The sequence below is a fragment of the Cherax quadricarinatus genome, chromosome 75 (assembly GCF_038502225.1).
Source record: "Cherax quadricarinatus isolate ZL_2023a chromosome 75, ASM3850222v1, whole genome shotgun sequence".
Lineage (NCBI taxonomy): Eukaryota > Metazoa > Arthropoda > Malacostraca > Decapoda > Parastacidae > Cherax > Cherax quadricarinatus.
Genome location: NC_091366.1, coordinates 1,223,744 through 1,250,566, shown reverse-complemented (window position 1 = coordinate 1,250,566; position 26,823 = coordinate 1,223,744). Strand labels below are relative to the sequence as shown.

At 43.8% G+C, this 26,823-nt stretch overlaps 1 protein-coding gene across 2 annotated transcripts in view; it reads right to left on the bottom strand.

The window, feature by feature from the left end:
- Positions 1–26,542, bottom strand: part of LOC128705625 (glucose dehydrogenase [FAD, quinone]) — a 73,355-nt gene extending 46,813 nt beyond the window's left edge. For both annotated transcript variants that reach the window (XR_011394104.1, XM_070100870.1), the window contains exon 1: positions 26,393–26,542. The gene's annotated coding sequence lies outside the window, so the exon portion shown is untranslated. The remainder of the gene's footprint in view (positions 1–26,392) is intronic.
- Positions 26,543–26,823: the final 281 nt, after the last annotated feature.

The following is a 26,823-nucleotide window of genomic DNA, read 5'->3' as shown; positions in this document are numbered from 1 at the left end:
ACTGACCTGGAGTTTACCTGGAGAGAGTTCCAGGGGTCAACACCCCCTCGGCCCGGTCTGTGACCAGGGGGCTTTGACCCCCTGAACTCTCTCCAGGTAAACTCCAGGTCAGTGTAGGGTCTAGGTGTCAGGCAGGTGTTGCAGTGTGATCCTTCTACAGTAATTAAATAGCAAATGGTAATATGAATTTCTTTTCTAATAACACCATTTAGTGATCTAAATGAAAAGACTAATGGTGCACTTCCGTGAGTGATGGTCATATCCCTTATCTTCTGGTGAAGCCTAGTTAACGTCCTCTTTCATCATCTCTTATAAGCCTTCCATAGCCTGAAGACATCGAGTCAGTTTGAAACTGCTTAAGAAATACCAAGATGGTCATAATTATGGCTTCTAGATAATGAGAAGACTAAGATCATATGATCACTGAATCAGTTTAATGTATTAACACATCCTTAAAATTGTATTTTTTTTCATTTAGCTACTTCACTTTGTGTACATATAAAAAATCCTACTCAGTAACCTCATGGACGGATCTACTATGAACCTAATAAAGGTTAAGCTTCAGGGCCCCTAATCCCAAAGGGGCCCCAGAAACCACTTTAGTCCACACTGCTTAAAAAATCTGGGTCTACTGTATGAGTTTTTTTTAATAATATTAATAGTATAGTGTAATTCAATACATTCGCCGCCTAGACAGCGGCTTGGGTGGACCTGCTGTTCGAGTTCCTCCAGCATTTCCGAGTGGTTGCCCGTGAGCATAATGGCCACGGAATTGAGGAAATGTGTCAACACAGTTGGGATTGAATTGCTGAAGGAAGCTGTTACTACGGATGTTGCAAACGTACTACATGTACTTCCCACCATCATTCGAGATACTTATGGCATAGCGGACGAAGATCTTTACGGCGTAGCCTTGAGTACCTGGAGAGGGTTTCGGGGGTCAACGCCCCCGCGGCCCGGTCTGAGACCAGGCCTCATGGTGGATCAGGGCCACACGCAACCCGTTGTATGAACCACAGCCTGGCTGGTCAGGTACTGACTTTAGGTGCCTGTCCAGTGCCTTCTTGAAGACAGCCAGAGGTCTATTGGTGATCTCCCTTATGTATGATGGGAGGCAGTTGAATAGTCTTGGGCCCCGGATACTTATTGTGTTGTCTCTTAGCGTGCTAGTGGCGCCTCTGCTTTTCACTGGGGGAATATTGCATCTCCTGCCAAGTCTATTGCTTTCACAGGGAGTGATTTTCGTGTGCAAGTTTGGTACTAATCCATCTAGGATTTTCCAAGTGTATATAATCATGTATCTCTCCCTCCTGCGTTCTAAGGAGTACAGGTTGATGAACTTCAAGAGTTTCCGGTAATTGTAGTGTTTTATCGCAGTTGTGTGTACCGTGAAGGTTCTCTGTACACTTTTTAGGTCAGCAATTTCACCTGCCTGGTGAGAGTTTTTGGTGGTAGGATGAGTGTGGGTAGGAGAGTTTATCCAGTGATTGTGGGATGTGTAGATGACACAACATTATTAGTGAACCAGCACTGGAAAGGGAAGTGGGAAAGTTTGGGATGGGGTCGGGTACAGAAGTGAACGTAGATAAATCTAAGATATTGAGTCTTGATGAGTGGGAACACCGTAGGGACTGGGGTTTCTCATTAACGATGAATGTGGAGCCATCATTAACGATCAGTGGGATTGTGTATGTGGGTAATAGAGAGGAGGCGAGGGTGGCAAATTCGGAGAGATGAGAATAGCATTGTTAATCGATTACAAGGACTCCGGTCGTATTATTTAACACTCGTTACGCTTTCCTCTTTGTATTGGACTGATGAAGCCACTGTGTTGCGAAACGTTTCCTGAATAAAGATTCCCATATGCTGCATAAGTGTCTCAATCTTCAACTTGTCGGTTTTTCAAACCATTCGCCACAACTGTCAGACACTGCAGCATCATGGGATCTTGTTACAAAGAATTTTTCAACACTTGTTCAACCTTTGGACGATGACCTACTTCGACTAGTGGATGGTACTACTATGACCCCGCCTGCACCTGCTTCACGTCACCTCACTACAGTATATAAGCCACGTCTACGGCCCTATGCTGTACATTCTACAAGATTGATGGACTGAACACATCGACTCCAGGTTGAGGGACTGATTACCTCATTCTCCTCCTCTCCTTACGCCTTCCTCTTTGTTGGTTTAGAAAGACACGTAAGCAAACACTATAACATATTTATTAGAAAACGTTTCGGTCCTGGGACCTTGATCACTTCTAACAAAAACAAAAACAAAAGCATGGCTTCCTTCGATGTCACAGCCCTCTTTACCAACGTTCCTACTGACGCTGCAATCAACATTCTGAGACAGAGGCTCACTGAAAACCACGACCTCCCTTTACCTCTTCTAGATTTCATCAATCTAGTGGAACTGTGTGTTAATTTCAACTTCTTCAAGTATCAGGACAACTGTTACAAACAATGCTTTGGGATGGCAATGGGCAGCCCGCTCAGTGCTGTGCTTGCCAACCTCTTCATGGAAAACTTGGAGACAGAGAAATTCAGCACCCTCATTCCCAACACCGTTACCTGGCTAAGATACGTTGATGATATATTGGTTTTCTATCCAAGACGTCTCAATATCCAGGCCCTTCTCAACAAGATCAATGCAGTTGAACCATCAATAAAGTTTACACTTGAACTCGAAAATGATGGCAAACTTCCTTTCCTCGACGTTCTACTGTGCAGATCTCCCGACAGTGACAAACTTCTCTTCAAAGTGTATAGAAAACCTACCAACAAGGACGATCTTATACACTTTTATTCACACCAAGATACCCGCACTAAGAGAGGAGTCCTCATTGGCTTCTTCTTGAGAGCTCTTCGCATCTCCAGCCCTTGTTTTCTAGAAGAAGAATGCACTTACATAACACAAGCCTTTACACGTCTTCAGTTCCCATCTTTCTTCATCCGAGATTGCAGACTCAAGGCACAAGCTATCCTCAACAAACCGCCCATGGAACAGCCCCCTAAACAGTTCATAGTACTCCCATGTGGCGATGTTGCCACGAATACTCGCCGGGCACTTGCTATGAGTAACATCAACGTTTCCACCATAAACACATCCTCTATCAAAGACCTCACTACTAAACGCAGCCCCACACCTCTAACTTCTACAGCAGGCGTCTACACTATCCCCTGTGGGTTCTGTCCCAAGAAAACCTAGTTGGATGAATCTTATCGTGGCTAGCTGGTCTAGTGGCTAACGCGACGGGCTGGAGTTTTGAGACTCTATGACCGCGGGTTCAATCCCGGCCGGGGGTATGGTTTATTTGCAATCGTGTCATTACGATTTCTTAAGTCTGTCCCAAGAAATATGTAGGCGAGACAGGCAGAGATCTTGCAGTCCGCCTGAATGAGCATCGAAATGCCTCTAACAGAGACGATGTAAGGTACGCCTGTGTCCTCCACAGAGACTCCACGGGGCATTTGATGAACTGGAACGAGGCACAACTCGTTCTCACCGAACCAGACCTCAGACGCCGACGGTGCCTAGAAGCCTCACTAATCACCGTCACCGACACTATAGAACGCAACACTGGAAACTACAAAATTTCAAAAACATTGGCATACATGATACTTAAGCAGCACCAACCCAACAACACAGGAGTCACATGATTTCATCGTCTACTCGTCCTCATCATAGGCAGAGGTTGTTTTGATAAGGACCTGCCTCGCATGGGCCAGTAGGCCTTCTACAGTGTTCCTCCATTCTTATGTTCTTATGACATTCCTCAGGTCACGTGCGTCACATCTCACTCTCCGCCTATATATATAATGTCTTTCTACCTCTGTATGTTAGAAGTGATCAAGGTCCCAGGACCGAAACGTTTTCTAATAAATATGTTATAGTGTTTGCTTACGTGTCTTTCTAAACCAACTTGTCGGTATTTATTACCAAGGTTTATACCAACCTTTACTGTAAACACCCTCCTGTACAGTAAGGCATGTTATGTAGCAGCCGTGTACCCTCTTAACTACCTCGGTGACACGACGAATTCAGAGTAGAAATTTTAGGGTCTTGTGATCCTCGAAGTGTGAATGGTTAAGAGAGGAAATCATCCCGTTGCCAGTGAGAAAGGAAAGCTTGGGGTTATTTGATCTTCGAAAACGTGTACTGTGCGTTTATTTTAAAAGGGCAGTGCTGCAAGCAGGGCCATTCAAAGAGGAATGTCTTGAGCGAGTGTATGCTGTGTTACTTACGACTTTTAGAGGGATAGATTTTCGAGATTGTTGAGGGTTGTTGAGGGTGATAATGTCGGTGAGGGAGCCGGGATAAATTAAGATTAAGGTTTAGTATAACGTTGATGGGAGATATAAGGGCTCCTGTAGTTTCTTTATATGCTATGTATGATTTAGAGAGACACGTAAGCAAACACTATAACATATTTATTAGAAAACGTTTCGGTCCTGGGACCTTGATCACTTCTAACGTACAGAGGTAGAAAGACATTATATATAGGCGGAGAGTGAGATGTGACGCACGTGACCTGAGGAATGTCATAAGAACATAAGAATGGAGGAACACTGTAGAAGGCCTACTGGCCCATGCGAGGCAGGTCCTTATCAAAACAACCTCTACCTATGATGAGGACGGGTAGACGATGAAATCATGTGACTCCTGTGTTGTTGGGTTGGTGGTGCTAAGTATCATGTATGCCAATGTTTTTGAAATTTTGTAGTTTTCAGTGTTGCGTTCTATAGTGTCGGTGACGTCGATTAGTGAGGCTTCTAGGCACCGTCGGCGTCTGAGGTCTGGTTCGGTGAGAAAGAGTTGTGCCTCGTTCCAGTTCATCAAATGCCCCGTGGAGTCTCTGTGGAGGACACAGGCGTACCTTACATCGTCTCTGTTAGAAGCATTTCGATGCTCATTCAGGCGGACTGCAAGATCTCTGCCTGTCTCGCCTACATATTTCTTGGGACAGAACCCACAGGGGATAGTGTAGACGCCTGCTGTAGAAGTTAGAGGTGTGGGGCTGCGTTTCGTAGTGAGGTCTTTGATAGATGATGTGTTTATGGTGGAAACGTTGATGTTACTCATAGCAAGTGCCCGGCGAGTATTCGTGGCAACATCACCACATGGAAGCATTATGAACTGCTTAGGGGGCTGTTCCATGGGCGGTTTGTTGAGGATAGCTTGTGCCTTGAGTCTGCAATCTCGGATGAAGAAAGATGGGAACTGAAGACACTGGAAACTACAAAATTTCAAAAACATTGGCATACATGATACTTCAGCAGCACCAACCCAACAACACAGGAGTCACATGATTTCATCGTCTACCCGTCCTCATCATAGGTAGAGGTTGTTTTGATAAGGACCTGCCTCGCATGGGCCAGTAGGCCTTCTACAGTGTTCCTCCATTCTTATGACATTCCTCAGGTCACGTGCGTCACATCTCACTCTCCGCCTATATATATAATGTCTTTCTACCTCTGTATGTTAGAAGTGATCAAGGTCCCAGGATCGAAACGTTTTCTAATAAATATGTTATAGTGTTTGCTTACGTGTCTTTCTAAACCAACTTGTCGGTATTTATTACCAAGGTTTATACCATGCTATGTATAACTGGGGAGCATTTGGAGTATGAGAAATTACGCATCTCTTCGAGAGGACGAAAAGTTATGTATAAGTTTTACATGGACTTCTACCTGATTGAGTGTTGTCATTGTATTGGAATGTGGTGGAGGATGGAGCTTGTAGAGTTTGTGGGGTAGATGAGACTACATGCCAAGCCCATGATGACACTCTTCAGGTCACTTGTTCTATCTAGGCTGGAATATTGCTGCACACTAACAGCACCTTTCAAGGCAGGTGAAATTGCTGACCTAGAAAATGTACAGAGAACTTTCACGGCGCGCATAACGGAGATAAAACACCTCAATTACTGGGAGCGCTTGAGGTTACTGAACCTGTATTCCCTGGAACGCAGGAGGGAGAGATACATGATTATATACACCTGGAAAATCCTAGAGGGACTAGTACCGAACTTGCACATGAAAATCACTCACTACGAAAGCAAAAGACTTGGCAGACGATGCACCATCCCCCCAATGAAAAGCAGGGGTGTCAGTAGCACGTTAAGAGACCATACAATAAGTGTCAGGGGCCCGAGACTGTTCAACTGCCTCCCAGCATACATAAGGGGGATTACCAACAGACCCCTGGCAGTCTTCAAGCTGGCACTGGACAAGCACCTAAAGTCAGTTCCTGATCAGCCGGGCTGTGGCTCGTACGTTGGTTTGCGTGCAGCCAGCAGTAACAGCCTGGTTGATCAGGCTCTGATCCACCAGGAGGCCTGGTCACAGACCGGGCCGCGGGGGCGTTGACCCCCGGAACTCTCTCCAGGTAAACATCTCATGTAGTGTACTTCTGTGGGTGTTATGAGGGGTGTGATGATGGCATGCTCGTGTATTCTGGTGACAGGTAGTTTAATATGTTTATTATGCACACCATACCCATCCTGTCAAAAGATTACAGAGGTACATAATGGGTCCAGGGACTGGGCCCCAAAGTTTTGATAGCTGAGCAAGGTACAAAGGTAATGAATCGTCACGTCTATACATGGTTAGTCATGAACACATTATAAAGTAATGAGCAATTCACACGTCTAATCTACAACTGTAGTTAGTCATTAGTGCAAATATTAACTGAGACACACACACACACACACAAGTTTGGAACCCACACTTAGCCAAGCATATAAGGAAACTAGAGAAGGTGCAAAGGTTTGCAACAAGATTAGTCCCGGATCTAAGGGGTATGTCCTACGAGGAGAGGTTAAGGGAAATCAACTCGACATTGGAAGACAGGAGAGTTAGGGGGGATATGATAACGACACATAAAATACTGAGAGGAATCGACAAGGTGGACAGAGACAGGATGTTCCAGAGATGGGACACAGCAACAAGGGGACACAGTTGGAAGTTGAAGACTCAGATGAATCACAGGGATGTTAGGAAGTATTTCTTCAGTCACAGAGTAGTCAGGAAGTGGAATAGTTTGGGAAGTGATGTAGTGGAGGCAGGATCCATACATAAATTTAGGAAGAGGTATGATAAAGCTCATGAACCAGGAAGAGTGACCTAGTAGCGACCGGTGAAGAGGCGGGGCCAGGAGCTGTGAATCTACCCCTGCAACCACAACTAGGTGAGTACAACTATGCGAGTACACACACACACACACACAAGTACTAGGAATGTTTCAGTATTGAGGGCGTCGAGTCTGGACATGAGTAGGGCTACTGATACAGTAGCGAGAGCTGCTACCTATGTTGTTCATTATATCATGTGGGCTTTTCGTGAGGGAAGGGATATGGACATCAAACCATACCACGGGCGGGGTTAGAACCCGCGATCAGAGAGTCAAAACTCCAGACCGTCGCGTTTTGTGATTGATCGCGGGTTCTAACCCCGCCCGTGGTATGGTTTGTTTGCAATCATGGCGTTACGATGTCGTGAGTCGTAATAGTGTCGGGGGTTTGTTAGCCTTATGACCGCGGTGGAGCCCGTACTGGGGGGACTAAGTGGCTCCTGCTGGGGTGGGGAGAAAGAGTTTGGTTGCGATCCCAACGCACTGGAGTTTCGGGGGGAAGGGGGTGTTCCCGAGGCACTGGAGTTTCAGGGGAAGGGGGTGTTCCCGAGGCACTGGAGTTTCAGAGGGAAGGGGGTGTTCCCGAGGCACTGGAGTTTCAGGGGAAGGGGGTGTTCAGCATGTACGTGGAATGCGTGTTGGATGAATTACATTGTAGTGTTGAAAGTTGGTTTCCAGAACGTGCAACCTTCATGAGGTTCAGTTTAAACTGGGTGGTAGTGTGTATTGTGCACGTGGCTGTGTGTGTATATTCAGGAGTTTCTTTAGGAACAAGTGTGTGGAATGTGTATATCTGAAGAAATATATGTGTTATAGTCAGGAACTATCTGATAGTTCCTGACTATGGAACTGAACTGCTCCAGGCTGAGGGACTGACAACCTCAATTTCTACGACTTCAAGGGTGATGGACTGATTACATCATCTTCACATCTCTACTGTTCCTGCCTACTTTCTGTATTCGACTGAAGAAGCCTACTGTGTAGGCGAAACGTTTCGGAATAAAGTTGTCTAATTGTTGCATATGTGTCTTACCTAACAACAAATATATGTGACGGTGATACAGTAAGGTCATGACCTCTATCTTGGTTCTCATTCTTTGGCTTCTATATATAGTGTTTACGTCAGTAGGGGGGATATAATCGATCTTTTGGGGTGTATGTGATTGTCGAATATATTTTTAAGGTAATGGTGAACCATGTCTTTTGTATATACGGGTTTTCATATAAAAATTAAACTGTTCATCACCTGACCTTCAGACAATATTATGGGACCTTTACTGGCAGGTGTAAATAATGTCCTCTTGAGATACCTGGAGTTTACCTGGAGAGAGTTCCGGGGGTCAACGCCCCCGCGGCCCGGTCTGTGACCAGGCCTCCTGGTGGATCAGAGCCTGATCAACCAGGCTGTTGCTGCTGGCTGCACGCAAACCAACGTACGAGCCACAACCCGGCTGATCAGGAACTGACTTTAGGTGCTTGTCCAGTGCCAGCTTGAAGACTGCCAGGGGTCTGTTGGTAATCCCCCTTATGTGTGCTGGGAGGCAGTTGAACAGTCTCGAGCCCCTGATACTTATTGTATGGTCTCTTAACGTGCTAGTGACACCCCTGCTTTTCATTGGGGGAATGGTGCATCGTCTGCCAAGTCTTTTGTTTTCGTAGTGAGTGATTTTCGTGTGCAAGTTCGGTACTAGTCCCTCTAGGATTTTCCAGGTGTATATAATCATGTATCTCTCCCGCCTGCGTTCCAGGGAATACAGGTTTAGGAACCTCAAGCGCTCCCAGTAATTGAGGTGTTTTATCTCCGTTATGCGCGCCGTGAAGGTTCTCTGTACATTTTCTAGGTCAGCAATTTCACCTGCCTTGAAAGGTGCTGCCTTGAAAGAATGCGGAATAGTGTCTAAACTTTACGACCGTGGGAGTATTATGATCGATCGTGGGAATATTTTTGTGGCCTTGAGAATATTCCTATGACCGTGGGAATATTCATGTGACTTTGGGAATATTCTTGTGACCTTGGGAATATTATTATGACCGTAGGAATATTCTTATGACCGTCGGAATATTCTTACGACCGTGGGAATCTTATTAGTATGTCCATATATATAGTGTTTTTAAGGAGTTAATGTACTACAATGCAAGTGTTTAATACTTAAGTTACAAATATAAGAATGGAGGAACACTGCGGAAGGTCTACGGGCCCATACAAGGCAGGTCCTTATCAAAACCACCCCTACCCAAGGCTACCCAAGGAGAGGAGGAGTATGATTACCTCATACTCCTCCTCTCCTTACGCCTTCCTCTTTGTATTGGACTGATGAAGCCACTGTGTGGCTCAATCTTCAACTTGTCGGTTTTTCAAACCATTCATCACAACTGTCAGACACTGCAGCATCATGGGATCTTGTTACAAAGAATTCTTCAACACTTGTTCAACCTTTGGACCAAGACCTACTTCGACTAGTGGATGGTACCACTATGATCCCGCCTCCGCCTGCTTCACCTCACCTCACTACAGTATATAAGCCACGTCTACGGCCCTATGCTGTACATTCTACAAGATTGATGGACTGAACACATCGACTCCAGGTTGAGGGACTGATTACCTCATACTCCTCCTCTCCTTACGCCTTCCTCTTTGTATTGGACTGATGAAGCCACTGTTTACCTGGAGTTTACCTGGAGAGAGTTCCGGGGGTCAACGCCCCCGCGGCCCGGTCTGAGACCAGGCCTCCTGGTGGATCAGAGCCTGATCAACCAGGCTGTTGCTGCTGGCTGCACGCAAACCAACATACGAGCCACAGCCCGGCTGATCCGGGCTGATTCCCATATGCTGCATTAGTGTCTCAATCTTCAGGCTTAGCGCTTCTTTGATTATAATAATTCAGGATCCCCATACCAGTTCAAGCTTCAAGGCTCCCATAACAGTTCAGGCTTCAGGGTTCTCATAACAGTTCAAGTTTCAGGGCTCTCATAACAGTTCAAGCTTCAGGGCTCCCATAACAGTTCAAGTTTCAGGGTTCTCATAACAGTTCAAGCTTCAGGGCTCTCATAACAGTTCAAGCTTCAGGGCTCCCATAACAGTTCAAGCTTCAGGGCTTTCATAACAGTTCAAGCTTCAGGGCTCTCATAACAGTTCAAGCTTCAGGGCTCTCATAACAGTTCAAGCTTCAGGGCTCTCATAACAGTTCAAGCTTCAGGGCTCTCATAACAGTTCAAGCTTCAGGGCTCTCATAACAGTTCAAGCTTCAGGGTTCTCATAACAGTTCAAGCTTCAGGGCTCTCATAACAGTTCAAGCTTCAGGGCTCTCATAACAGTTCAAGCTTCAGGGCTCTCATAACAGTTCAAGCTTCAGGGCTCACATAACAGTTCAAGCTTCGGGGCTCTCATAACAGTTCAAGCTTCAGGGCTCACATAACAGTTCAAGCTTCAGGGCTCTCATAACAGTTCAACCTTCAGGGCCCCCATAACAGTTCAAGCTTCAGGGCTCCCATAACAGTTCAAGCTTCAGGGCTCCCATAACAGTTCAAGCTTCAGGGCTCCCATAACAGTTCAAGCTTCAGGGCTCTCATAACAGTTCAAGCTTCAGGGCCCCCATAACAGTTCAAGCTTCAGGGCTCCCATAACAGTTCAAGCTTCAGGGCTCCCATAACAGTTCAAGCTTCAGGGCCCCCATAACATTTCAAGCTTCAGGGCTCTCATAACAGTTCAAGCTTCAAGGCTCCCATAACAGTTCAAGCTTCAGGGCTCTCATAACAGTTCAAGCTTCAGGGCTCTCATAGCAGTTCAAGCTTCAGATCTCTCATAACAGTTCAAGCTTCAGGGCCCCCATAACAGTTCAAGATTTAGGGCTCTCATAACAGTTCAAGCTTCAGGGCCCCCATAACAGTTCAAGCTTCAGGGCTCTCATAACAGTTCAAGCTTCAGGGCTCCCATAACAGTTCAAGCTTCAGGGCTCTCATAACAGTTCAAGCTTCAGGGCTCACATAACAGTTCAAGCTTCGGGGCTCTCATAACAGTTCAAGCTTCAGGGCTCACATAACAGTTCAAGCTTCAGGGCTCTCATAACAGTTCAACCTTCAGGGCCCCCATAACAGTTCAAGCTTCAGGGCCCCCATAACAGTTCAAGCTTCAGGGCTCCCATAATAGTTCAAGCTTCAGGGCTCCCATAACAGTTCAAGCTTCAGGGCCCCCATAACAGTTCAAGCTTCAGGGCTCCCATAACAGTTCAAGCTTCAGGGCTCCCATAACAGTTCAAGCTTCGGGGCTCTCATAACAGCTCAAGCTTCAGGGCTCCCATAACAGTTCAAGCTTCAGGGCTCCCATAACAGTTCAAGCTTCAGGGCTCAAATAACAGTTCAAGCTTCGGGGCTCTCATAACAGTTCAAGCTTCAGGGCTCCCATAACAGTTCAAGCTTCAGGGCTCTCATAACAGTTCAACCTTCAGGGCCCCCATAACAGTTCAAGCTTCAGGGCCCCCATAACAGTTCAAGCTTCAGGGCTCCCATAACAGTTCAAGCTTCAGGGCTCCCATAACAGTTCAAGCTTCAGGGCCCCCATAACAGTTCAAGCTTCAGGGCTCCCATAACAGTTCAAGCTTCAGGGCCCCCATAACAGTTCAAGCTTCAGGGCTCCCATAACAGTTCAAGCTTCAGGGACTCCATAACAGTTCAAGCTTCAGGGACTCCATAACAGTTCAAGCTTCAGGGCTCTCATAACAGTTCAACCTTCAGGGCCCCCATAACAGTTCAAGCTTCAGGGCCCCATAACAGTTCAAGCTTCAGGGCTCCCATAACAGTTCAAGCTTCAGGGCCCCCATAACAGTTCAAGCTTCAGGGCTCCCATAACAGTTCAAGCTTCAGGGCTCTCATAACAGTTCAAGCTTCAGGACTCTCATAACAGTTCAAGCTTCAGGGTACCCATAACAGTTCAAGATTTAGGGCTCTCATAACAGTTCAAGCTTCAGGGCCCCCATAACAGTTCAAGCTTCAGGGCTCTCATAACAGTTCAACCTTCAGGGCCCCCATAACAGTTCAAGCTTCAGGGCTCCCATAACAGTTCAAGCTTCAGGGCTCTCATAACAGTTCAAGCTTCAGGGCTCTCATAACAGTTCAAGCTTCAGGGTTCTCATAACAGTTCAAGCTTCAGGGCTCCCATAACAGTTCAAGCTTCAGGGCTCCCATAACAGTTCAAGCTTCAGGGCTCCCATAACAGTTCAAGCTTCAGGGCTCTCATAACAGTTCAAGCTTCAGGGCTCCCATAACAGTTCAAGCTTCAGGACTCTCATAACAGTTCAAGCTTCAGGGTACCCATAACAGTTCAAGATTTAGGGCTCTCATAACAGTTCAAGCTTCAGGGCCCCCATAACAGTTCAAGCTTCAGGGCTCTCATAACAGTTCAACCTTCAGGGCCCCCATAACAGTTCAAGCTTCAGGGCTCTCATAACAGTTCAACCTTCAGGGCCCCCATAACAGTTCAAGCTTCAGGGCCCCCATAACAGTTCAAGCTTCAGGGCTCTCATAACAGTTCAAGCTTCAGGGCTCTCATAACAGTTCAAGCTTCAGGGCTCCCATAACAGTTCAAGCTTCAGGGCTCCCATAACAGTTCAAGCTTCAGGATCCCTATAAATCTAGGTGTGTAACCATCACCATTAGTCTACCTCAGATGCTATATTAATGGGTTTATTTTGTGCTTAACAGTATTTCACGTGAACATTTTGTATACGGTAGAAAAGAAAGTGATTTAATCCCTTGGAGGGGAGGATAGCTCTAATTTCCGAGATCAAGAGCCCTCCGTTGCGAGTATCAAGGTCATCCCCCATCAAGGGTTTACGTGTCCACAAGTTAGGAATGAAACCCGGACAGTATTTCTGTCTATCCAAGACCATCATCAGGTTGTTAGTGAGATAAGTAGTTATTATTTCTACAAGTGCATGTACAAGGTATACAAGTACATGTACAAGGTATACAAGACTTGCATGTACAAGGTATACAAGTGCATGTACAAGGTATACAAGTACATGTACAAGGTATACAAGTGCATGTACAAGGTATACAAGTACATGTACAAGGTATACAAGTGCATGTACAAGGTATACAAGTGCATGTACAAGGTATACAAGTACATGTACAAGGTATACAAGTGCATGCACAAGGTATACAAGTGCATGTACAAGGTATACAAGTACATGTACAAGGTATACAAGTGCATGTACAAGGTATACAAGTACATGTACAAGGTATACAAGTACATGTACAAGGTATACAAGTACATGTACAAGGTATACAAGTACATGTACAAGGTATACAGATGGGAACTGAAGACGTGTAAAGGCTTGTGTTAGAAGAAGAATGCACTTACATAACACAAGCCGTTACACGTCTTCAGTTCCCATCTTTCTTCATCCGAGATTGCAGACTCAAGGCACAAGCTATCCTCAACAAACCGCCCATGGAACAGCCCCCTAAGCAGTTCATAGTACTCCCATGTGGTGATGTTGCCACGAATACTCGCCGGGCACTTGCTATGAGTAACATCAACGTTTCTACCATAAACACATCATCTATCAAAGACCTCACTACGAAACGCAGCCCCACACCTCTAACTTCTACAGCAGGCGTCTACACTATTCCCTGTGGGTTCTGTCCCAAGAAGTATGTAGGCGAGACAGGCAGAGATCTTGCAGTCCGCCTGAATGAGCATCGAAATGCCTCTAACAGAGACGATGTAAGGTACGCCTGTGTCCTCCACAGAGACTCCACGGGGCATTTGATGAACTGGAATGAGGCACAACTCGTTCTCACAGAACCAGACCTCAGACGCCGACGGTGCCTAGAAGCCTCACTAATCACCGTCACCGACACTATAGAACGCAACACTGAAACTACAAAATTTCAAAAACATTGGCATACATGATACTTAGCACCACCAACCCAACAACACAGGAGTCACATGATTTCATCGTCTACCCGTCCTCATCACAACATGACATTCTTCAGGTCACCGTGCGTCACACCTCACTCTCCGCCTATATATATAATGTCTTTCATCCTCTGTATGTTAGAAGTGATCAAGGTCCCAGGACCGAAACGTTTTCTAATAAATATGTTATAGTGTTTGCTTACGTGTCTTTCTAAACCAACTTGTCGGTATTTATTACCAAGGTTTATACCACATGTACAAGGTATACAGACCATAGCTGACATCAATGACATATTACTGTATAGAAAGTCCCTTGTTATGCTGAGCATTTCCTGCAAATAAGGTCAATTATGGCCGCAGGATGCGAGTCACACCAGTCGACTAACGCCCAGATACCTACTTACTGCTAGGTGAATAATGACAACAGGTGTAAGGGACTAACACCCAGGTACCTACTTACTGCTAGGTGAATAATGACAACAGGTGTAAGGGACTAACACCCAGGTACCTACTTACTGCTAGGTGAATAATGACAACAGGTGTAAGGGACTAACACCCAGGTACCTACTTACTGCTAGGTGAATAATGACAACAGGTGTAAGGGACTAACACCCAGGTACCTACTTACTGCTAGGTGAATAATGACAACAGGTGTAAGGGACTAACACCCAGGTACCTACTTACTGCTAGGTGAATAATGACAACAGGTGTAAGGGACTAACACCCAGGTACCAACTTACTGCTAGGTGAATAATGACAACAGGTGTAAGGGACTAACACCCAGGTACCTACTTACTGCTAGGTGAATAATGACAACAGGTGTAAGGGACTAACACCCAGGTACCAACTTACTGCTAGGTGAATAATGACAACAGGTGTAAGGGACTAACACCCAGGTACCTACTTACTGCTAGGATATTTAAATCTATAAAATAGACGTTTAAATAAACTAGATATTATTCATCGTAACATAAAAATAAGTCTGTGCATATACACTCTTGTCGGTGAAAGAAAATGGAAGACAAGTCCTGTCAGATCATAGGGAGATAAGAGTCATGGCCAGGTCAGCTTAAGAATCTTGTGCTGTTTAGAAAGCTCGAGAATGTACTGAAACACTCGTATCTACACAGTCACGGGGTCAGCATATACACAAGAGGTGTATATCTTTCAGTATGTATATGCATATGTTAAAGTGGTGGAAGACAATGGTAATAGTTGAAGATTTAAGGTGAATTCTGGATATCAACAGTATTACTGGTGGTGGTGAGAGTGTCAGGAACATTCAGTGTTAGAGGTATGTACTATGTCATCTTTATAGATGCCTATAGTGTAATTAGAGCACTTGGGTTGCGTAAGGTTTCGCCCGTGAGACCTGGCAAGGTTACCAGTGAGTGAATGGTTTGCTAGTGTGATTACACCAGTTTTCCTAGTGTCTGGTGTATGACAAGTTCTTAACAGCTTCATTCATTAAAGATTCGCCGGTATTCTCCCGGCCCGGGCCTTTTCCAAGTGGTGGCCCGGCCTTGGCTCCCTCTTTAGGGAGTGTCTGAGACCTAAGTCTCCCATGGGAGGAGACACAAGTACCTCCTCATCTTTGGGACCAACTGTCCCCAGGCCTAGCCACAAGCTACGTCTCTCTGGTCTGCCATCCCCGCCCCAAGGGGTCAAATAGGAATGACAGTCTTATGAGCTAAAGACTCAGGCTCAGGCACCTACCCTACCCTAGAAGGGTTAGGCATGGTGTCGATTTGTCTCTTAACAGCTGTTGCTGTATTGTTAGGTAAGACACATATGCAACAGTTAGGTATCTTTATTTCGAAATAAAAATACCTAACTGTTGCATATGTGTCTTACCTAACAACCTGTTGGTATTTTATACCATTTTAATGTTCAATCTGTCAGACACTGCAACACAAGGGTATCTTGGTACAGACCTACAATCAACTTCGTTTCGAAATAAAGATACCTAACTGTTGCATATGTGTCTTACCTAACAACCTGTCGGTATTTTATACCATTTTAATGTTGTTGTATTGTTGAGCTGTATCTCCTGTGTCCCAAAAGTTGTTAATGAGCTTCTAACACAGGATTCTTTGTTAAATTCATTACTAATATGTGTACACTAGCCTATACTATTACCCTCCCTTAACACGAACACCTCCCACATGAGGCCACTTACATCAGGTAACTGTTTTTTTGTTATTTTTAAAGCTGGTTAATGAAGATGGTACCTGTAGTGGTAAGGTCATGGTTCAGGTCGTATATTATACCTGATTTTTATCGTTTATGATCAATGTTTTGCCCTTTCAGTCTCAATTGTTGTTTTTCTGGTAATTACATCGACAGTTGAACACCAAGAGAATCACCCCAGAGAAGAAAATACTTTCACTATAATTCGTCGTCTTGCTGTCTTAAAAGTTTAGTAGTAGTTTAATGTGTTTATTATGCACCCCATACCCATCCTGTGGGTGGTAGTTATTGGCTGTCTTAAAAGTTTAGTAGTAGTTTAACATGTTTATTATGCACCCCATACCCATCCTGTGGGTGGTAGTTATTGGCTGTCTTAAAAGGCCTCGGATATTACACTATTGTTGACCCATTTACAAACTGCCAGCACTATCCCTGAATCCCTTAATAGATATAACATTGCTGACACTCCAACAGCACATTAACTCCCACGAACCACTCGTCCATACACTCCCACTTAACACGTCAAATATGGATATTTCAGTTTTTGCTGAGTGAGGATGATTCATTACCTCTGTAACTTGCCATGATTGTGACCAGATCTACCTGGAGTTCATTACCTTTGTAACTAGTTCAGCTATCACAACTTTGGGGCCCAGTCCCTGGGCCCATTATGTACCTTTGTAATGTTGAGGTACAGTCCCTGGACCCATTATGCACCTCTGTAATGTTGAGGTACAGTCCCTGGACCCATTATGTACCTCTGTAATGTTGAGGTACAGTCCCTGGACCCATTATGTACCTGTGTAATGTTGAGGTACAGTCCCTGGACCCATTATGTACCTCTGTAATGTTGAGGTACAGTCCCTGGACCCATTATGTACCTCTGTAATGTTGAGGTACAGTCCCTGGACCCATTATGTACCTCTGTAATGTTGAGGTACAGTCCCTGGACCCATTATGTACCTCTGTAATGTTGAGGTACAGTCCCTGGACCCATTATGTACCTCTGTAATGTTGAGGTACAGTCCCTGGACCCATTATGTACCTCTGTAATCTTTTGACTATCGCCCACAGGATGGGTATGAGGTGACTACCACCCACAGCATGGGTATGGGGTGACTACCGCCCACAGGATGGGTATGGGGTGACTACCACCCACAGGATGGGTATGGGGTGACTACCGCCCACAGGATGGGTATGGGGTGACTACCACCCACAGGATGGGTATGGGGTGACTACCACCCACAGGATGGGTATGGGGTGACTACCGCCCACAGGATGGGTATGGGGTGACTACCACCCACAGGATGGGTATGGGGTAACTACCACACACAGGATGGGTATGGGGTGACTACCACCCACAGCATGGGTATGGGGTGACTACCGCCCACAGGATGGGTATGGGGTGACTACCGCCCACAGGATGGGTATGGGGTAACTACCACCCACAGGATGGGTGGGTATGGGGTAACTACCACCCACAGGATGGGTATGGGGTAACTACCACACACAGGATGGGCCCACAGGATGGGTATGGGGTAACTACCACCCACAGGATGGGTATGGGGTAACTACCACCCACAGGATGGGTATGGGGTAACTACCACCCACAGGATGAGTATGGGGTAACTACCACCCACAGGATGAGTATGGGGTAACTACAACCCACAGGATGGGTATGGGGTAACTACCACCCACAGGATGGGTATGGGGTAACTACCACCCACAGGATGGGTATGGGGTAACTACCACCCACAGGATGAGTATGGGGTAACTACCACCCACAGGATGGGTATGGGGTAACTACCACCCACAGGATGAGTATGGGGTAACTACAACCCACAGGATGGGTATGGGGTAACTACCACCCACAGGATGGGTATGGGGTAACTACCACCCACAGGATGGGTATGGGTATGTCACACAAACTTCTCTCTAACACCTATACATACATAACTTTCATATATTCTGTGACATAACAGATGGATCTGTGGAGGATAAGTTGACACAATCCCAGTCATGTGTCTCACCTAATCAACTCCCTGGTCATCCCTTCCAATCTGCCAATCCTTAGATTCCCTACAGTTCTAATCATTCTCATAATCTTTATCGTTATTTCAATATTCCTTTGTATTCCTTCGTTTCTGTACACTCAGATTCATCCATCAACCTCCAGTTATCATCTGATAACGCACTAGCAACTGTTATCATCTGTTAACTCACTAACAACTGTTATCATCTGTTAACTCACTAACAACTGTTATCATCTGATAACTCACTAACAACTGTTATCATCTGTTAACTCACTAACAACTGTTATCATCTGATAACTCACTAACAACTGTTATCATCTGTTAACTCACTAACAACTGTTATCATGTTAACTCACTAACAACTGTTATCATCTGATAACTCACTAACAACTGTTATCATCTGATAACAATATTTAATGTCAACTTACAGTAATTAATAACTTTTTTTAGACCACAACTTTAAAAACTAATTATCATTATTTCTTTCAAAGGGATACCTGGAGTTTACCTGGAGTTTACCTGGAGTTTACCTGGAGTTGTTTACCTGGAGTTGTTTACCTGGAGTTTACCTGGAGTTGTTTACCTGGAGTTGTTTACCTGGAGTTGTTTACCTGGAGTTTACCTGGAGTTGTTTACCTGGAGTTGTTTACCTGGAGTTTACCTGGAGTTGTTTACCTGGAGTTTACCTGGAGTTTACCTGGAGTTGTTTACCTGGAGTTGTTTACCTGGAGTTTACCTGGAGTTGTTTACCTGGAGTTTACCTGGAGTTGTTTACCTGGAGTTGTTTACCTGGAGTTGTTTACCTGGAGTTTACCTGGAGTCTACCTGGAGGGTATTGCGGGAGTCAACGCCCCCGGAATACCCTCCAGGGCACGGTTTACCTTAGTACTGTGAAACATCTCTTAGACCTCCCCTTCCTTGGATCAAACCTGATTATCTTCCTATGATTAAACTCTCCTTCATAAATATATAATAATAATAATAATAATAATAATAATAATAATAATAATAATAATAATAATAATAATAATGTAAGTGTACCCTAAAGGGTATAATAATTTTGTGTCGATATCGTAATTAGAAATCACAAAACTTTAGATTTAGATAATTGAAAGTGACTGGTCAACTTTGATATAATATTTGACATGTACAATGAACAATTTCAAAAGTTTGACAGAGTCACTGAGGGTTTTATAGGGCCGACAAATACCCTGAAAAAGCCCTCACATAAGTTGGATAATTACGAGTGATACTGTTAATATATACACCATTACATATTATGGGATGACAAACCCTGAATGTCAACTAGACGTGTAAGTTAGATTATTTATAAGAGTGTATGATGGTACTAAGTGTTAATACCAGAACACTGGAACAAGAGCCAGGGATGACTATAAATGTGTATGATGGTACTAAGTGTTAATACCAGAACACTGGAACAAGAGCCAGGGATGACTATAAATGTGTATGATGGTACTAAGTGTTAATACCAGAACACTGGAACAAGAGCCAGGGATGACTTTAAATAAGAGTGTATGATGGTACTAAGTGTTAATACCAGAACACTGGAACAAGAGCCAGGGATGACTTTAAATAAGAGTGTATGATGGTACTAAGTGTTAATACCAGAACACTGGAACAAGAGCCAGGGATGACTTTAAATAAGAGTGTATGATGGTACTAAGTGTTAATACCAGAACACTGGAACAAGAGCCAGGGATGACTATAAATAAGTGTGTATGATGGTACTAAGTGTTAATACCAGAACACTGGAACAAGAGCCAGGGATGACTTTAAATAAGTGTGTATGATGGTACTAAGTGTTAATACCAGAACACTGGAACAAGAGCCAGGGATGACTATAAATGTGTATGATGGTACTAAGTGTTAATACCAGAACACTGGAACAAGAGCCAGGGATGACTATAAATAAGTGTGTATGATGGTACTAAGTGTTAATACCAGAACACTGAAACAAGAGCCAGGGATGACTTTAAATAAGAGTGTATGATGGTACTAAGTGTTAATACCAGAACACTGGAACAAGAGCCAGGGATGACTTTAAATAAGAGTGTATGATGGTACTAAGTGTTAATACCAGAACACTGGAACAACAACCAGGGATGACTTTAAATAAGAGTGTATGATGGTACTAAGTGTTAATACCAGAACACTGGAACAAGAGCCAGGGATGACTATAAATAAGTGTGTATGATGGTACTAAGAGTTAATACCAGAACACTGGAACAACAACCAGGGATGACTTTAAATAAGTGTGTATGATGGTACTAAGTGTTAATACCAGAACACTGGAACAACAACCAGGGATGACTTTAAATAAGTGTGTATGATGGTACTAAGTGTTAATACCAGAACACTGGAACAAGATTGTTAGGTAAGACACATATGCAACAGTTAGGTATCTTTATTATGAAACGTTTCGCCTACACAGTAGGCTTCTTCAGTCGAGTACAGAAAAGTTGATAAGAACATAAGAACATAAGAACGAAGGAACACTGCAGAAGGCCTACTGGCCCATGCGAGGCAGGTCCAAGTCTCCTACCGGCTTAAGCCAATGCACCCAACCTAGTCAGGTCAGGTCACATTGACTTAAGGGAGGAACACGGCAACCGACCTGGTAGCACAAGCTATCAGGTCTAACTCACACCCACCCACATCCACTCATGTATTTATCCAACCTATTTTTAAAGCTACCCAACGTTCTGGCCTCTATAACGGTACTTGGGAGTTTGTTCCACTCATCCACAACTCTATTACCAAACCAGTACTTTCCTATATCCTTCCTGAATCTGAATTTTTCCAACTTAAAACCATTGCTGCGAGTCCTGTCTAGGCTAGATATTTTCAGCACACTATTTACATCCCCTTTATTTATTCCTGTCTTCCATTTATACACCTCAATCATATCCCCCCTAATTCTACGTCTTTCTAGAGAGTGCAGATTCAGGGCCCTTAGTCTATCCTCATAGGGAAGGTTTCTGATACATGGGATCAACTTTGTCATCCTCCTTTGTACATTTTCCAGAGAATTTATATCCATTCTGTAATAAGGTGACCAGAACTGTGCAGCATAATCTAAATGAGGCCTAACCAAGGATGTATAGAGTTGAAGAACAACCTGAGGACTCCTATTATTTATGCTTCTTGATATGAAGCCAAGGATTCTATTAGCTTTATTGCGAACACTTATGCACTGTTGTCTTGGTTTCAGATTACTGCTAACCAGAACTCCTAAATCTTTTTCGCAATCCGTAATATTAAGATCTACATTATTTAGTTTATATGTGGCATGGTTATTGTCCTGTCCAACATTTAGAACTTTGCATTTGTCTATATTAAACTGCATCTGCCACTTCTCCGACCACTGCATCAGTCTATTCAAATCTTCCTGGAGTGCTCGAATGTCCTCGTCAGAATGAATTCGACGGCCTATTTTGGTGTCATCGGCAAACTTGCCGATGTCGCTCTTTATGCCCTCATCTATGTCGTTTATGTAGATTGTGAACAGCAGGGGGCCCAACACTGACCCCTGTGGAACACCGCTCGTGACACTTCCCCACTCTGATTTCTCCCCATTTATGCAAACTCTCTGCTGCCTATTTGTCAACCATGCCTCTATCCAGGAAAAAATTTCTCCTCCTATTCCATGTGCTTTAATTTTCCTCAATAGTCTCTGATGTGGGACCCTGTCAAAAGCCTTACTGAAGTCCATATACACAATATCATATTCATTACCATGATCTACCTCCTCAAATACCTTAGTGAAAAAAGTTAATAAATTCGTAAGGCAGGAACGCCCCTTTGTAAAACCATGCTGAGATTCGTTGATTAATTTATGCTTTTCAAGGTGGCTACGAACTGCCTCGGCAATTATTGATTCCATAAATTTTCCCACTATGGAGGTTAGGCTTATTGGTCTATAGTTCGAAGCTAAGGACCTGTCACCTGTTTTGAAAATAGGTATCACATTTGCCATTTTCCACTTATCTGGCACCATGCCAGTTTGTAGTGATATGTTGAAAAGATTAGCCAAAGGTGTGCTAAGCTCCTCTTTACATTCCTTTAGAACCCTTGCATACAGTTCATCAGGGCCTGGGGATTTGTTAGGTTTTAATTTATCTATTTGCCTAAGGACCATGTCACTTGTGACCCTAATAGTACACAGTTTATTATCGTCCTGTTCTACATAATTTATCATTACTGGAATATCGCTGGTATCCTCCTGTGTAAAAACTGAGAGGAAGTATGTGTTAAAAATTCTACACATTTCCTTATCACTGTCAGTGAGCTGACCCGAGGAACTTTTGAGTGGGCCTATCTTGTCCCTGATCTTACTTCTGTATACCTGAAAGAATCCTTTTGGGTTAGTCTTCGATTCTCTTGCAACTTTAACCTCATAATCTCTTTTTGCTTTTCTAATTCCCTTTTTTATTTCTCTCTTTAACTGAATATATCGATTTCTCAATTGCCCCTCTCCTCTTTTGATTTGCCTATATATGCCTCTCTTTTGACCAATCAGATATTTTAATCTATTGTTCATCCATTTAGGATCATTTTTGTTTGATCTGATTTCCCTATTTGGAACATAATTTGACTGAGCAGCTAGAACTATGCCCTGGAAAGCATCATATCGGCAACCATCACCACCTACCTGACCCTTAGTCAGGTCATTCCAGTTCAGCCCACCTAAGTAATTTTTCAGTCCTATGAAATCAGCCAAGCGAAAGTCAGGGACGGAGACTTGATTGCCATTATTAGGGGAATTCCATGATATATTAAAACTGAGTGATTTGTGATCACTTTCCCCAAGCTCATCATTAACCTCAAGATTATTAATTAGTGTTTCCCTACTGGCAAGAACCAAGTCAAGGAGGTTATTTCCCCTAGTTGGCTCTGTCACAAACTGTTTTAAAAAACAATCCTGGATCGTATCAAGAAAGTCACCTGACTCTAAATTTCCTGTCAAATTGCTCCAGTCAATCTGTCTATAGTTGAAATCTCCCATTAGCACAACATTTTCGTATGTAGATGCCTTACGAATTTCGTCCCATAGAAGTTTACTGCACTCCCTATCAAGATTTGGGGCCCTGTAAATCACACCCAAAATTAGTTTTTCTCGGCCCTCGAGAAGCTGTAACCAAACAGATTCAGTGGCTGACGCTTCTAATTTAATATCTTGTCTAACACAACAATTTAAATTGTCTCTGACATACATCGCTACTCCACCACCTTTCCTGTTGACCCTGTCAGTGTGGAATAATTTATAGCCTTGTATGTGACATTCAGAGGGCATCTCTCTATCTTTCAGATTGAGCCAGGTCTCTGTTATAGCAATAATATCTATGTCTCCTGCACTTGCAATTAATCTTAGCTCATCTATCTTATTTCTTACACTCCTGCTATTAGTATAGTAAACCTTAAGGGAGCTAGTCCCTTGCTGCCCTCTGCTGTCCCCCTTTGTTTGCTGACCTGATCTATTGTCTTTATTTATAACTTCATGCTGAATGCCTTTTATACATTTACTGTTTCCAACCCAAGTGTTGCAACCTGCTTGTTTCCCACACACACCCATACCTCTATCTTCCATCAGTTTAAAATCATAGGCATTTCACCAATGGCCTTCTCAATCGAGTCTGCAAGTGCTACCACCCCAGCCCCAGAGAGATGTACCCCATCCCTTGCATACATATCATGTTTGCCATAAAAGTTGTTCCAGTTGTCAATGAATGGGATTGCAAGTTCCTTGCAGTATCTGTCTAGCCAGCAATTTACACCAATTGCCCTAGACAACCATTCATTTCCTACTCCCCTTCTAGGCAAGATGCTACATATGATTGGGATCCCTCCCTTAGACTTAATGAAATCTATAGCTGACCTGTACTTATCTAGCAGCTCTTCTCTCCTACCCTTCCCAATATCATTTCCACCAGCACTGAGACAGATAATGGGCTTGCTCCCATTACCTGACATGATATTATCCAGCCTGTTGACAATGTCCCCAACACCAGCTCCAGGGAAGCACACTCTATCTCTCATCTTCTTATTCCTATTACAAAAAGCACGGTCAATGTATCTTACCTGAGAGTCACCAACCACAAGAATGCGCTTACCTCCATTAGCAGGGGCAGTAGCACCCTTACCTTCACTGGCCACTGAAGTACATTCATCCTGAAGAACAGAGAAGCGATTTCCTACCTTCAGATCTTCACTCTTAACTTTCCTTACTCTGATGCGCCTTCCATTACTGTGAACTACTCGCCACTTGTAGCAGGTGCTGGGCTGCACCTCACTGCTGGTAGCCGTTGCTGCCTCCCCAACTACAGCCTCCTCACAGCGAGAGACAGACTGCACCTCGCTGCTAGAAGCCTCATTCCCCACAACTCCAGCCACCTCACACTCTCTCCCAGACCCATTGAGGTGGACCTTCAGCCTCCTAATCTCCTCCTGGAGAAGCAAGACCTCCTCCTTCAACTCTCCAACCTCAATTTTTAAAACACTGCAGAAGCAAGCCATGCTTTGTAACCGTCCACACTAATCCCCAAGGCAGCTCAGGGTCTGTGACCTCACGTGACGACTGACCACTGAGTACTGAAGAAGCAGAAGATACTTGAAGACGATGTAATCAGTCCATCACCCTTAAAGTTTTGAGGTGGTCAGTCCCTCAGTCTGGAGAAGAGCTTTGTTCCATAGTATGAAACAATATGGAGATGAAGTGACAGGATGGAGCCTTATATAGCGCCAAGAGGTGAGACGTAGGTCACTAGATATAGTAAGAACTCAGATGTTGGGAGGTACTTTAAGGGTGATGGACTGATTACATCGTCTTCAAGTATCTTCTGCTTCTATCAACTTTTCTGTACTCGACTGAAGAAGCCTACTGTGTAGGCGAAACGTTTCGAAATAAAGATACCTAACTGTTGCATATGTGTCTTACCTAACAACCTGTCGGTATTTTATACCATTTTAATGTTCACTGGAACAAGAGCCAGGGATGACTATAAATAAGTGTGTATGATGGTACTAAGTGTTAATACCAGAACACTGGAACAAGAGCCAGGGATGACTTTAAATAAGAGTGTATGATGGTACTAAGTGTTAATACCAGAACACTGGAACAAGAGCCAGGGATGACTATAAATAAGAGTGTATGATGGTACTAAGTGTTAATACCAGAACACTGGAACAAGAGCCAGGGATGACTATAAATGTGTATGATGGTACTAAGAGTTAATACCAGAACACTGGAACAACAACCAGGGATGACTATAAATAAGTGTGTATGATGGTACTAAGTGTTAATACCAGAACACTGGAACAAGAGCCAGGGATGACTATAAATAAGTGTGTATGATGGTACTAAGTGTTAATACCAGAACACTGGAACAAGAGCCAGGGATGACTTTAAATAAGAGTGTATGATGGTACTAAGTGTTAATACCAGAACACTGGAACAAGAGCCAGGGATGACTATAAATAAGAGTGTATGATGGTACTAAGTGTTAATACCAGAACACTGGAACAAGAGCCAGGGATGACTATAAATAAGAGTGTATGATAGTACTAAGAGTTAATACCAGAACACTGGAACAACAACCAGGGATGACTATAAATGTGTATGATGGTACTAAGTGTTAATACCAGAACACTGGAACAACAACCAGGGATGACTATAAATGTGTATGATGGTACTAAAAGTTAATACCAGAACACTGGAACAACAACCAGGGATGACTATAAATGTGTATGATGGTACTAAGTGTTAATACCAGAACACTGGAACAACAACCAGGGATGACTATAAATAAGAGTGTATGATAGTACTAAGAGTTAATACCAGAACACTGGAACAACAACCAGGGATGACTATAAATAAGAGTGTATGATGGTACTAAGAGTTAATACCAGAACACTGGAACAACAACCAGGGATGACTATAAATAAGTGTGTATGATGGTACTAAGTGTTAATACCAGAACACTGGAACAACAACCAGGGATGACTATAAATAAGAGTGTATGATGGTACTAAGTGTTAATACCAGAACACTGGAACAAGAGCCAGGGATGACTATAAAGACACTGACAATAAATACCAGAGAATGTGGAGAACAGTAATTGTCTCGTCGCCACCACGAGTTATACTGACTCTCTCACTAACAATTTATACCCCAGTGTTTCTCTGTGGTCACCTTGACCTTGACCTCTGACATCACACTGTCTCACTCTACCAGATTAATGTCAGGTATCAGAGTACACTCACTGCCTCAGATTACAAGACTAATGTATATCTACACTGACACCTAGTGTAGTAAGCTACAGAATAATGTAATAATTGAACATTAAAATGGTATAATACCGACAGATTGTTAGGTAAGACACATATGCAACAGTTAGGTATCTTTATTTCGAAACGTTTCGCCTACACAGTAGGCTTCTTCAGTCGAGTACAGAAAAGTTGATAGAAGCAGAAGATACTTGAAGACGATGTAATCAGTCCATCACCCTTAAAGTATTGTTTCATACT